This window comes from Pelobates fuscus, chromosome 6, assembly GCF_036172605.1.
Source record: "Pelobates fuscus isolate aPelFus1 chromosome 6, aPelFus1.pri, whole genome shotgun sequence".
Lineage (NCBI taxonomy): Eukaryota > Metazoa > Chordata > Amphibia > Anura > Pelobatidae > Pelobates > Pelobates fuscus.
The window spans coordinates 23,446,655-23,458,911 of NC_086322.1; the positions used below are offsets into that span (position 1 = coordinate 23,446,655).

General features: G+C 54.1%; 1 protein-coding gene across 1 annotated transcript in view; it reads right to left on the reverse strand.

The window, feature by feature from the left end:
• PAIP2B (poly(A) binding protein interacting protein 2B) overlaps nucleotides 1-7,119 on the reverse strand; it is a 30,931-nt gene extending 23,812 nt beyond the window's left edge. The window contains exon 1 of the mRNA XM_063457575.1: nucleotides 6,950-7,119. The gene's annotated coding sequence lies outside the window, so the exon portion shown is untranslated. The remainder of the gene's footprint in view (nucleotides 1-6,949) is intronic.
• Nucleotides 7,120-12,257: the final 5,138 nt, after the last annotated feature.

Consider the following 12,257-nt stretch of genomic DNA (forward strand, 5'->3'; position numbering starts at 1 on the left):
ATAAGTGCTTAGACTTGCTTGTGGCTTTTTTGGGGACAGATGTTGACATCTTGTCTTTATCTGCCTTATCCGGAGATATAGGGCTGGACATATCAGTGAAACACCAGAATAGTAAATAATTGATAAATTGAAGCATGCATAAGTATAGGTGAATTAAAGGAGAGTTTAAAAAAGTTAAACCTCACCTTAAATCACCTAAGGTCCGTGTAGGAGGGCTGGTGACACGGAGAACCCAAACTGTACACCCACCCTTTGAGTCAGAAAGGTTCTGCACAGCTATATTTTCAAACTTGGCACCAAAACACAGTCTTGCGCATGCGCAGTAGCGCTAATCCGTGTTTGGTGGAACGCAACGCCTTCTGGGCGTGCGTTCCACCGCTGTGTAATGCCGACGAGGAGGACCGCCCGGGAACTCATCGAGGAAACCACAGAAATTGCAGTACCCGTCGCGTTTTGTAACGCGAGACTGGAAGTACTGTGCTACTCAGTTCCCGCCCAGGGAGCTATCGGGCACTCACCTCAGCCTGTGCTGATTGCACCTTTCTCCACCAGACCGGGGGAACCTGTCCGTCCCGTTTGCCGGGACAAGAAGAACTGGTGTGTGTTCAGGGCTTACAGGTTTTATGGAGGCAGCAGGTGGAGCACAGCTATAAAACTCAAAAGAAGGGGGAGCTTCTTGTCCAAGACCGGAAGGAACATCCCACTTGTGATTACTGCCACTATACGAAGGGGGAAAAAAAACCAAAAAAAAAAAACACAACTGGACATACCCCATACTCCCCAAGAGCCAGGTAAGTCCCCCCATTGCGATCGCCAGCGAGTGGCTATGTACCCTGGACGGCGTGGACGTGCAATGCACGCTGCCGTCCTTAAGGGGTTAAAATGATGTTCTAGTTTTGTTTCCAGAATTTGTTTTTTTATCAAGCAATTAAAGATGGCTGTCAAAAGGTGGTGTGGTAAACTATTGATTTCTTAAAATTTCAAAAAACATGAACATAAATACAATATGTGTAAGTTTCAGTGGTTCTATGGACTATAGTGTCCATTTTAAAAGAACACAAACCAGTATCCCTGACCCAGAAGTGTTAAGTTATCTAGCTCCGCCCCCTCCCCCCCAAATATAGTAAAATTTTACCTTTATTTCAGTCTGCTGATGCTGGTTCTGTCCATGACCTGCCTACCTAGACAACATCAGAAGTGATAACCTCAGCCAATCACAATGCTTTACCACAGAAAAATCATTGGCAGAGGTTGTCAATTCTGATCTCAGCCAAGGAGGCTTGGGGGCATAGCCAGAAACTGCCTGGACCAATCAGCACTGAATCAATGCATCTCTATGAGGAAAGTTCAGTGTTTCCATGCAGAGTGTGGAGACACTGAATGTTAGTCACACTGTGCAAGACTGCCCCAGGAAGCACCTCTATCTGAAGTCTGAGGAATGACCACTGGAGGTGTCCCTTCGCTGTAATGTAAACACTGCCTTTTCTACAAGATGACAGTGTTTACTGCATAAAAGCCTGAAGGGAATGATAATCACCAGAACAACCTAAATAGCTAGTTTAAAGGTTCACTATAGGCACCCAGACAACTTCAGAATTAATTAAGTGGTCTGGGTGCCAGGTCCAGCTATGGTTAACCCTTTTGCAGTAAACATAGCAGTTTCAGAGAAACTGGGTTAATCCGTAATGGGATTTTTCACAGTGAGAACACACCAGCGTCCATAGGAAAGCATTGAGAATGCTTTCCTATGAGACTGGCTGAATGCGCGAGCGGCTCTTGCCGTGCATGCAGCCGATGAATGAAGAAGAGGGAGGAGAGTCCCAGCGCAGAGGGACCTCGGCGCTGGAAAAAAGGTAAGGGATTAACCCCTTCCTCCCCCTTCAGCGCCACGGGAGTGGGACCCTGAGGGTGGGGGCAGCCTCAGGGCACTATAGTGGTCCTTTAACACTATAGTGCTAAGAATAGAGGTTTTTATTCCTGACACTTCAGTGTTCCTTTAAATTCTGATCTAGGGGACAAGTAGTAACAACCACCATGGCTTACTATAATTTTGCTTTATACAAGGTCACCAACTGCACTATTCAGTGGGTAATAAACCCAATACAATAGCCTACAGTGCTTATGGTTTGTGTGTTCAGTCATAGAATGTGACAGCAGATAAGAACCATTTGGCCCATCTAGTCTTCCCAATGTTCTAAATACTTTTATCAGTTCCTGGCCTTATCTTGTTTTCATGCTTTGTTTTTTTTTCCTATTTGTGCCATGCAAAGTGCAGTTACGCAAGTTTTAAGAGGGTTGTGTTTTTGCTTTTCTCAGTATCGAAGCACACAGAAAAACCACAACCATAGTTATCAAAAGACTTACAGGAGTATATATACTATAGTATGTATTGCAGGGAATTCATGAGTTTTCAAACTGTGGGTCCTTTAGGCACACACAGCCAGGTTCCCACTGATTAAAACGGCTAATGAGTAAGTTCCCATTATCAGTGCTCTGGAGTCATAAGCAATTTGATTACATGAGACATTAAAAATGTACAGACTAAATAAAATAACTGCATATGCCAGAAGATAAGTCAACACCCCAAAAATAAGAGGTGTCCCAAATAATGCCCTAATTCACCAGATTCTGCCAGCCCCCAAAAATGTTGAATTATATACCAACATACACATTTAAATGAAATACCCGCATAGCATAAGGAGTCTAAAGTTAAATAAACTGGGGAGTCGAAGGTTGTGTGTACCGACTCAGACGTGAACATTAGCAAAATCAAACTACTAATCCATAGTTTACATACAGTATTAGGGTCAGCTCATGTGCTCAGCAAATGAATGGCATTAAAATACAGATGACTGATAAAAAGCAGTTGTCTAATTTCCACATTTGCAATTCCAGCGACTGAAGGCCTTAGGAGTCCTCGCGGTTTGAATAAACCTCTTGAACTAGGTTACAAAAAAACATGAATGCATATGCAGCCAAAAAGGTTACTAGAGTAACCCTTTCAGGCAGCTCTTTGCTTCGATGTAAAGATGTCCTGGACAGCTACAGTTATCATAGCCATTACCGAGTTGCACTCAGGAAAGGTCCAGTGATGACAAACCAGAGGAAGTCTGAATTTTACAATACAAAGAAAGCAACATAAGCTTCATGGCAAGTTTATTGGATAAGAAATTTCTCAGTTCTCAGCCTTTATCAAACTAGAATTTAAATAGCGGCAGAGGCTCATATTACAGGACCAGTCTAGTGATGACCAACTCGGGATTGTCAACAAGTGCCAGAAGTGTACCACCCCATGACAGGCAGAGCAATACCAGGGAAGCCAGAGCACCATATGGCTGGCAGAGTATTACTGGAGGCTGTTGTGCACCATATGCTTGGCAGAGCATGACCAGGGCTATCGTGCCATACAATTGGCAGAGCATTACCATTGAAGCCGGAGCGCCATACATCTGGCAGAGCTTTACAAGGGAAATCACACCATATGCTTGGCAGAGCAGCACCGGAGATTGTTGCGCCATATGCTTGGCAGAGCATTTAGGGGGCTGTAGTGCCACAGAGCATTATAGAATTGTGGCATAATATGGTAGAGCGTTACTAGGGGGGGGGATCCACCATATGTCTGGCAGTGCTCTGAGAGGTTGTAGTGCCACATTATGGAAGTTTTAGTGCCCATACGACCGGAGCATTAGAAAAGTGGTCACATGTGGCAGAGCAGGTCAGACCATGTCAGAGTATTGAAAAGTTGGATATGGCAGGACGCGATTTCGCACAGCGCGCCCGGGGGGTTGGTCTCGCACAGCAGGCCGGGGTCCCATGGGGGGGGGGGGGTCTCGCACAGCAGGCCGGGGTCCCATGGGGGGGGGGGTCTCGCACAGCAGGCCGGGGTCCCATGGGGGGGGGGGGTCTGGCACAGCAGGCCGGGGTCCCATGGGGGGGGGGTCTCGCACAGCAGGCCGGGGTCCCATGGGGGGGGGGTCTCGCACAGCAGGCCGGGGTCCCATGGGGGGGGGGGGTCTCGCACAGCAGGCCGGGGTCCCATGGGGGGGGGGTCTCGCACAGCAGGCCGGGGTCCCAGTGGGGGGGGGGGGGGTCTCGCACAGCAGGCCGGGGTCCCAGTGGGGGGGGGGGGGGTCTCGCACAGCAGGCCGGGGTCCCAGTGAGGGGGGGGGGTCTCGCACAGCAGGCCGGGGTCCCAGTGGGGGGGGGGGGTCTCGCACAGCATGTTGGGAGCTGGGGTCCCCGTGGGGGGGGTCTCGCACAGCAGGCCGGGGTCCCAGTGGGGGGGGGGTGATCTCGCACAGCAGGCCGGGGTCCCAGTGGGGGGGGGGGGGATCTCGCACAGCAGGCCGGGGTCCCAGTGGGGGGGGGGGGGATCTCGCACAGCAGGCCGGGGTCCCAGTGGGGGGGGGGGTCTCGCACAGCAGGCCGGGGTCCCAGTGGGGGGGGGGGGGTCTCGCACAGCAGGCCGGGGTCCCAGTGGGGGGGGGGGGTCTCGCACAGCAGGCCGGGGTCCCAGTGGGGGGGGGGGTCTCGCACAGCAGGCCGGGGTCCCAGTGGGGGGGGGGGTCTCGCACAGCAGGCCGGGTCCCAGTGGGGGGGGGGGTCTCGCACAGCAGGCCGGGTCCCAGTGGGGGGGGGGTCTCGCACAGCAGGCCGGGTCCCAGTGGGGGGGGTCTCGCACAGCAGGCCGGGTCCCAGTGGGGGGGGTCTCGCACAGCAGGCCGGGTCCCAGTGGGGGGGGGTCTCGCACAGCAGGACGGGTCCCAGTGGAGGGGGTCTCGCACAGCAGGACGGGTCCCAGTGGAGGGGATCTCGCACAGCAGGACGGGGTTTCGCACAGCAGGCCGGGAGCTCGGGTCCCCGTGGGGGGGGTCTCGCACAGCAGGCCGGGAGCTCGGGTCCCCGTGGGGGGGGTCTCGCACAGCAGGCCGGGAGCTCGGGTCCCCGTGGGGGGGGTCTCGCACAGCAGGCCGGGAGCTCGGGTCCCCGTGGGGGGGGTCTCGCACAGCAGGCCGGGAGCTCGGGTCCCCGTGGGGGGGGTCTCGCACAGCAGGCCGGGAGCTCGGGTCCCCGTGGGGGGGGTCTCGCACAGCAGGCCGGGAGCTCGGGTCCCCGTGGGGGGGGTCTCGCACAGCAGGCCGGGAGCTGGGGTCCCCGTGGGGGGGTCTCGCACAGCAGGCCGGGAGCTGGGGTCCCCGTGGGGGGGTCTCGCACAGCATGTTGGGAGCTGGGGTCCCCGTGGGGGGGTCTCGCACAGCATGTTGGGAGCTGGGGTCCCCGTGGGGGGGTCTCGCACAGCATGTTGGGAGCTGGGGTCCCCGTGGGGGGGTCTCGCACAGCATGTTGGGAGCTGGGGTCCCCGTGGGGGGGTCTCGCACAGCATGTTGGGAGCTGGGGTCCCCGTGGGGGGGTCTCGCACAGCATGTTGGGAGCTGGGGTCCCCGTGGGGGGGTCTCGCACAGCATGTTGGGAGCTGGGGTCCCCGTGGGGGGGTCTCGCACAGCATGTTGGGAGCTGGGGTCCCCGTGGGGGGGTCTCGCACAGCATGTTGGGAGCTGGGGTCCCCGTGGGGGGGTCTCGCACAGCATGTTGGGAGCTGGGGTCCCCGTGGGGGGGTCTCGCACAGCATGTTGGGAGCTGGGGTCCCCGTGGGGGGGTCTCGCACAGCATGTTGGGAGCTGGGGTCCCCGTGGGGGGGTCTCGCACAGCATGTTGGGAGCTGGGGTCCCCGTGGGGGGGTCTCGCACAGCATGTTGGGAGCTGGGGTCCCCGTGGGGGGGTCTCGCACAGCATGTTGGGAGCTGGGGTCCCCGTGGGGGGGTCTCGCACAGCATGTTGGGAGCTGGGGTCCCCGTGGGGGGGTCTCGCACAGCATGTTGGGAGCTGGGGTCCCCGTGGGGGGGTCTCGCACAGCATGTTGGGAGCTGGGGTCCCCGTGGGGGGGTCTCGCACAGCATGTTGGGAGCTGGGGTCCCCGTGGGGGGGTCTCGCACAGCATGTTGGGAGCTGGGGTCCCCGTGGGGGGGTCTCGCACAGCATGTTGGGAGCTGGGGTCCCCGTGGGGGGGTCTCGCACAGCATGTTGGGAGCTGGGGTCCCCGCGGGGGGGTCTCGCACAGCATGTTGGGAGCTCTCGCACAGCATGTTGGGAGCTGGGGTCCCAGTGGGGGGGTCTCGCACAGCATGTTGGGAGCTGGGGTCCCAGTGGGGGGGTCTCGCACAGCATGTTGGGAGCTGGGGTCCCAGTGGGGGGGTCTCGCACAGCATGTTGGGAGCTGGGGTCCCAGTGGGGGGGTCTCGCACAGCATGTTGGGAGCTGGGGTCCCAGTGGGGGGGTCTCGCACAGCATGTTGGGAGCTGGGGTCCCAGTGGGGGGGTCTCGCACAGCATGTTGGGAGCTGGGGTCCCAGTGGGGGGGTCTCGCACAGCATGTTGGGAGCTGGGGTCCCAGTGGGGGGGTCTCGCACAGCATGTTGGGAGCTGGGGTCCCAGTGGGGGGGTCTCGCACAGCATGTTGGGAGCTGGGGTCCCAGCACTAGGCCCAGGCTGGGTAAAGTTTCCGGTCAGGGAGGATTCGACTGACTCCATGTAAACAGAGCGAGCAGCTCCAGCACATGGCGGACACCATGGACCCGGTCAGGGGGGAGACTAGGCCGGACCCCGGGAGAGGGAGAACCAACCCGAGCGGTATGGGGGGGGGGGGGGAATAACCCGAGCGGGGCCCGGAGGGGGGGGGTTACCCGTGCGGGGTCCGGGGGGGGTTAGCCCGGTATCGGTAGGGAGGAGTTTCGAGCGGTTCCGGTATCGGGGGGAGTAGGTTACCCGTGCGGTGCCGGTATCAGGGCCTGGGGGGGTTAGCCCGTGCAGTATTGGGAGGAGGAAGGGGGCTAGTTAACCCGTGCGGTGCCGGTAGGGAGGAGGATTAAGCGGTTCCGGTGTCAGTGTCTCACCTGGAGGCCCGGGGCGCGGCCCGCTCGGATAGCTGGGTGCCGGGAGGGGGCGGCGGTCCTGTGGCTCCGGCTCTCTGTGCAGCGTCTCGCGGGAATCACCTCAAACCGAGCTCAGCGACCCTCACTCACCGCGCGCACTCCCGCTCTTACACCACCGCCCCGCGACGCTCATTGGCTGCCGGTCGCGCTCCCGCCCGCTGCGATTGGCCAGCCTGGCACGTCAATCAACTGACCTCGGGCTCCGATTCGGCAACCTGTCCGGAGGTGGAAAAAAGGGGCGGGGCCGCTAAGGAGCGGGGAGGGGGGAAGACCGGACGTGTCCTCGTGAAGGCGCGCGCGAACCAACGAGACTACACACAGTGACACGTGCTAGAGCCCCGCCCCTTCCCCTCTGCGCACTCAATGTCGAGACTCACTGGTCACAGTAGCCCCGCCCACTATTGTGACGCCGGTCAACGTCACCGGAAAGGGCGGAAGCCTAGCGGTAATTGAAAATAACAATACGTCATGACATGTGGGAGGGGCTACCGGCCGGGATGGGGTATTACTGACTCAATTTAACCCCTTACGGACAGAGCTTCGAAAGCTTGTCTTTCACTTAATGACAACGGCATTTTCTGCTGTTTGCGTTCAACTGCAATTTGCATTTTACTAATTTATTGCACCGACGCATATTATATACCGTTTATTAAAGGACAGAAAGGGCTTTAATTTGATGTAACATATATATATATATAAATGCTTATTTATTATTGAAAAATGCAAAAAAAGTTTTTTTTACAGTTTTTGCAATAATAATGTGTGCACAATTAGTGCAGGTTACGGAAAGTAATTAAAAAGAAATTAATTTAGTTGTTCTGAATTACAGAATATATAATGTGTCTGGGATTTTAAGTTTTTTTTTGGTAGTTACAGGTCACAAAGCACAAGGAGTAAAATAAACTTTTAATGTGGAGCGATTTCAGGGCCGGCGCGTCCATAAGGTGGCACAGGCGGCCGCCTTAGGGCGCACCGGCTCTGGGGGCGCAAAATTCCAGTGACCGGCAGGAGGGAAGTGCTCCCTCCTGCCTGGTCACCTCCTGGATCCCCGGAGCGGCGCTGAAGTTGATTAGGAGGCGACGAGGGAGCTCTCTGATCTCTCTGACCGGCTCCCTCACGCGCCTTTTGCTGATGCCGCGGGAGCCGGAGTATGACGTCATATTCCGGCTCCCGCGGCATCAGAAAACAGCCTGCGAGGGAGCCGGTCAGAGAGATCAGAGAGCTCCCTCGCTGCCTCCTAATCAACTTCAGCCGCACGCCTCCCAGCAGCCCCACTGGACCACCAATGAAAGACCCACGCCAGCACTCCAGGTAGGGAGGCTGGGTGGGAAATTTAAATGTAATTTAGATAATTAATTACTGTGTGTGTGTGTGAGTGTGTATGTCAGTGTGTGTGTCTGTCAGTGTGTGTGTGTTCGAGTATGTGTCTGAGTTTGTGTGTGTCTGTCAGTGTGTGAGTGAGTGTGTGTCTGTCAGTGAGTGTGTGTCTGTCAGTGTGTGTGTCAGTGTGTGTGTGCATGTGAGTATGTGTGTCTGTCAGTGTGTGTGTGTTCGAGTATGTGTCTGTGAGTTTGTGTGTGAGTATGTATTTTTCTGTATGCCTGTCTGTATGTATGTATCTGTATGACGGTATGCCTCTTTATGTATGTATGTGTCTGTATGTCTTGTACGTATGTTTCTGTATGTCTCTGTGATGTGGAATTATTAAAAAATCTTTATTGTACTTGTATTGAATTATTGTACTAACTCCATTTTAACTTTATACTGTGACTTCTTCTTCCATTTTGTCCTCCTAACCTGACTTCTTCAATCCTCCATTTTGTTCTCATGACTTAACTTGTTCATTTTAAAACTAACTTACGTGACTGAACTTCTCAACCCAATTAGTACAGTAGACAAAGACTGTGTTTCCTGCAAGGACAAGTACCAGGAGGTGCTGGCTACTCCTTAAGACTTGCCGGCTACTCCTTAGGACTTGTAAGATAGTATAGTTTGAAGGCCACGAGAACACAGTAGTAATGAAATGTTCTATTCATAAGAGACCTTGCACCTGGACATGAAGCCTGATATCATTGACCGTGTAAAATGACGCTCAGGACCCCCTTATCCCCACCCGTGTCCAGAATAATCCCACCTCCGGTGGGTGGACACGGGACTAACCTCTTAATTTTTTTGAACCAATAGGTAAGACACTAACCCCGACACTTAACAAATTAATCCAATTGATGATGTTTATTTGCTGATATTCTAATAATCAATGATGACGCAAAATGCCTCTTAAAAGGGCCTGCGCGCCCGCTTTTACTTCACTTGCCAATAAACTTTCTCGAAGTTATTTTAACCTGAACCTTGTGTGTCAGACTTAATTACTTCAGCGTATATACGCAATTTAATTTTATTGATTTGGACAGGAACAGATAGACATTTGAACATTTTGGTTTACTTTCAAAAAGTACCATAACAACTTGGCGCCCAACGTGGGGCATCGGGCTATGTCCGGCCGGTGAGCCGTCCTAAGGAAGACAAGGGTGGACGGAGGAATCCGGGGGGAAGGAAAGGAGATTGATCACCTCCAGGTACACGGTAGAGACTTCTGCAGAGCCACCGGTATGTTCCGGCCCCTTTGATTGACCCGTCCACGTGTCTGTGACTGCTTCCCGGGAGGACATCAAAGACAGGTAATATCTTGCCCGGTGCCTCGTTACTCACTTGTTTACCTGCATTTTAGTCTATCTGTTGCCTGGGTGTGTCTGAATTGTTTGCCTGTTTCCCCATTTTGGGATAAAGGGGGGGCGGACCTGGGGGGATTTGCCTGGGTCTTCAGTATATCTGTCTATCTGTTTGTATTTTACCCCTTTTGGGATAAAGGGGGGTTGACCTGTGGATGTGTTCCCGGGGGTCTTCTGTTGCCTGTTTACTTCTTTTAGGAGCCTCGTGGCTGTGGCTGTATGGAAAAAGAAGTTTGTGGAACTGTGGGATCTGTGTAGCATCATAGTTTCCTGTGATCCAATTTTGTGTCACTTTGATAGCCTAGCTAGCTTCACTGTGCGCTTTCGGACCATCCAGCTCTAGTTGAGTTGGGGACGTCCTGACCCGGACCATCCAGCTCTAGTTGAGTTGGGGACGTCCTGACCCGGACCATCCAGCTCTAGTTGAGTTGGGGACGTCCTGACCCGGACCATCCAACTCTAGTTGAGTTGGGGACGTCCTGACCCGGACCATCCAGCTCTAGTTGAGTTGGGGACGTCCTGACCCGGACCATCCAACTCTAGTTGAGTTGGGGACGTCCTGACCCGGACCATCCAGCTCTAGTTGAGTTGGGGACGTCCTGACCCGGACCATCCAGCTCTAGTTGAGTTGGGGACGTCCTGACCCGGACCATCCAGCTCTAGTTGAGTTGGGGACGTCCTGACCCGGACCATCCAACTCTAGTTGAGTTGGGGACGTCCTGACCCGGACCATCCAACTCTAGTTGAGTTGGGGACGTCCTGACCCGGACCCTTCGGCTCTAGTTGAGTTGAAGGTCCACTGATTATTTAATTGTGGTAGGAGACTTAGCCTTGTGGCAGGGGACTCAGTTTCCTGGGGGGGATTCAGGCAGGCATTGCTTGTTTTCCGCATCACGTGGTAGTGAGACTTATAAAGTGGGTTTTATAGGGGCACTACGGGAGTGAGGGTGGCGCGGCCACTTTAAGTGGACTGCTGTAACGAGGGAGGCTAGAAAGGATTTCGGACCGGTGTTAGCTGTTATCCTTGGCCGCTGGTAGTGAGACTTGAGGAAGTCATTCTCCGAGCGGGGACACTACGAGGTTGAGGGAGGTGACTTTGGAGTAAGCACATGAAAAAGGAAAGGGATTATTGTTGATTTCATTCGAACTGTAATGCATGCATTGTATTTCAACTGTATTGTTGCCCTGTTTGTTTAATAGGAGTCTTATGAACTCCTGTGTCTGTCTCTAAGGATTTTCCTTGCCTTTCATCTTTTCTGTACTTCCTATATTATTATACTATCCACTCCCATTCCTCTTAAAAGAGAAGTGATTGGTCACACACTTCTCACCTCGCTCCAATCCGTGTCTACCACCCCGGGTAGGCGGATTCAGTGACTAGTCTACGTTTTGGGAAGACGCATCTGAGAAAGTCCCACGGTTCTCAGGTGGCAGTCGAGCATTGTAGACGTTCTTGTTCAGTTTTCCCTCTCTCTCTCTATATCTAGGACGCTGGTATAGGGGTAGGGGGATTATGGGGCAGGATTTAGGTAAGCCCAGTAAGGGCTGGTTAGCATGTGATTTGGTAGAAAACAGAGAGGGTGAGGAGATGGTTAAAGGTGTTGTAAAGATTGCAAAAGTATGTAAAATTAATGTACCAACGGGTGGAAGATTGCAACCAGAAAGTTGGCGTAAGTTACTGGCAGAAATGAAAGGCAAGCTTACAGATAATGGTTTATTAAAGACTGCTGAAGCATGGTACAGAGTAGCGAAGGCTATTCAGCTAGAAGGTTGGGTTGAGGAAGAAATAAATCACAAAGGTGTGAAATTGTTTGTGTATCATAATAATTGTGTTACTGGGGTTTACCCTCAGCCAGCGCCCCAAAATGGCGCCCAGGGGATATTTATCCCCAAGGTTCAATCAGCTATAAGTGATAGTCAGCTGACTATGTTCCCCACTCCTAATCCTCCCAATACCCTTCCCATCACCTCCCCTGTCTGCCCGGTCCTGAATTCTGACGGATCTTTCTTTTCCCCTTCCCCGTCTCTAACATTCCCATCATCCTCATCCATCCCTACGCTACCTACTGTACCTTCCCCTAACATTTCATCTGCCATTCCTTCCCTACGCTCCCTCTCCGTTCATGATCCCCTCCGCTCCTCATCCGCCCAGCTAACCACCTCTTCCACCCTCGCCCCAGCTCCTCCCTCTACACCCACCCCTACCAATCCCTCTCCGTCCCCGCCCATCTCCACCCCAGTCCAATACCCCACCTCCTTCCCCTCCCCAGCCTGGCCCTACCCCTTCCCGTATCCCATGGCCCTGCCCTATCCCGGATATCCACTACCCCTTCCCCAAGCCACTCCCCAGGTTCCGGTCATGCCCAGTCCGACACAGTCTGCCCCGGATGTGCCCACATCCAACATGGCCGCCACTTCTTCCCTTAACCCTAATACAATACCCTTTCCGGCCACTAATATGGCGGCCCCCAGTACAGCCCTGATGCCGGTAATTCCCGGTGACTACCTATCCCCCGGTTATGACTCGCTAGCCACCCCCG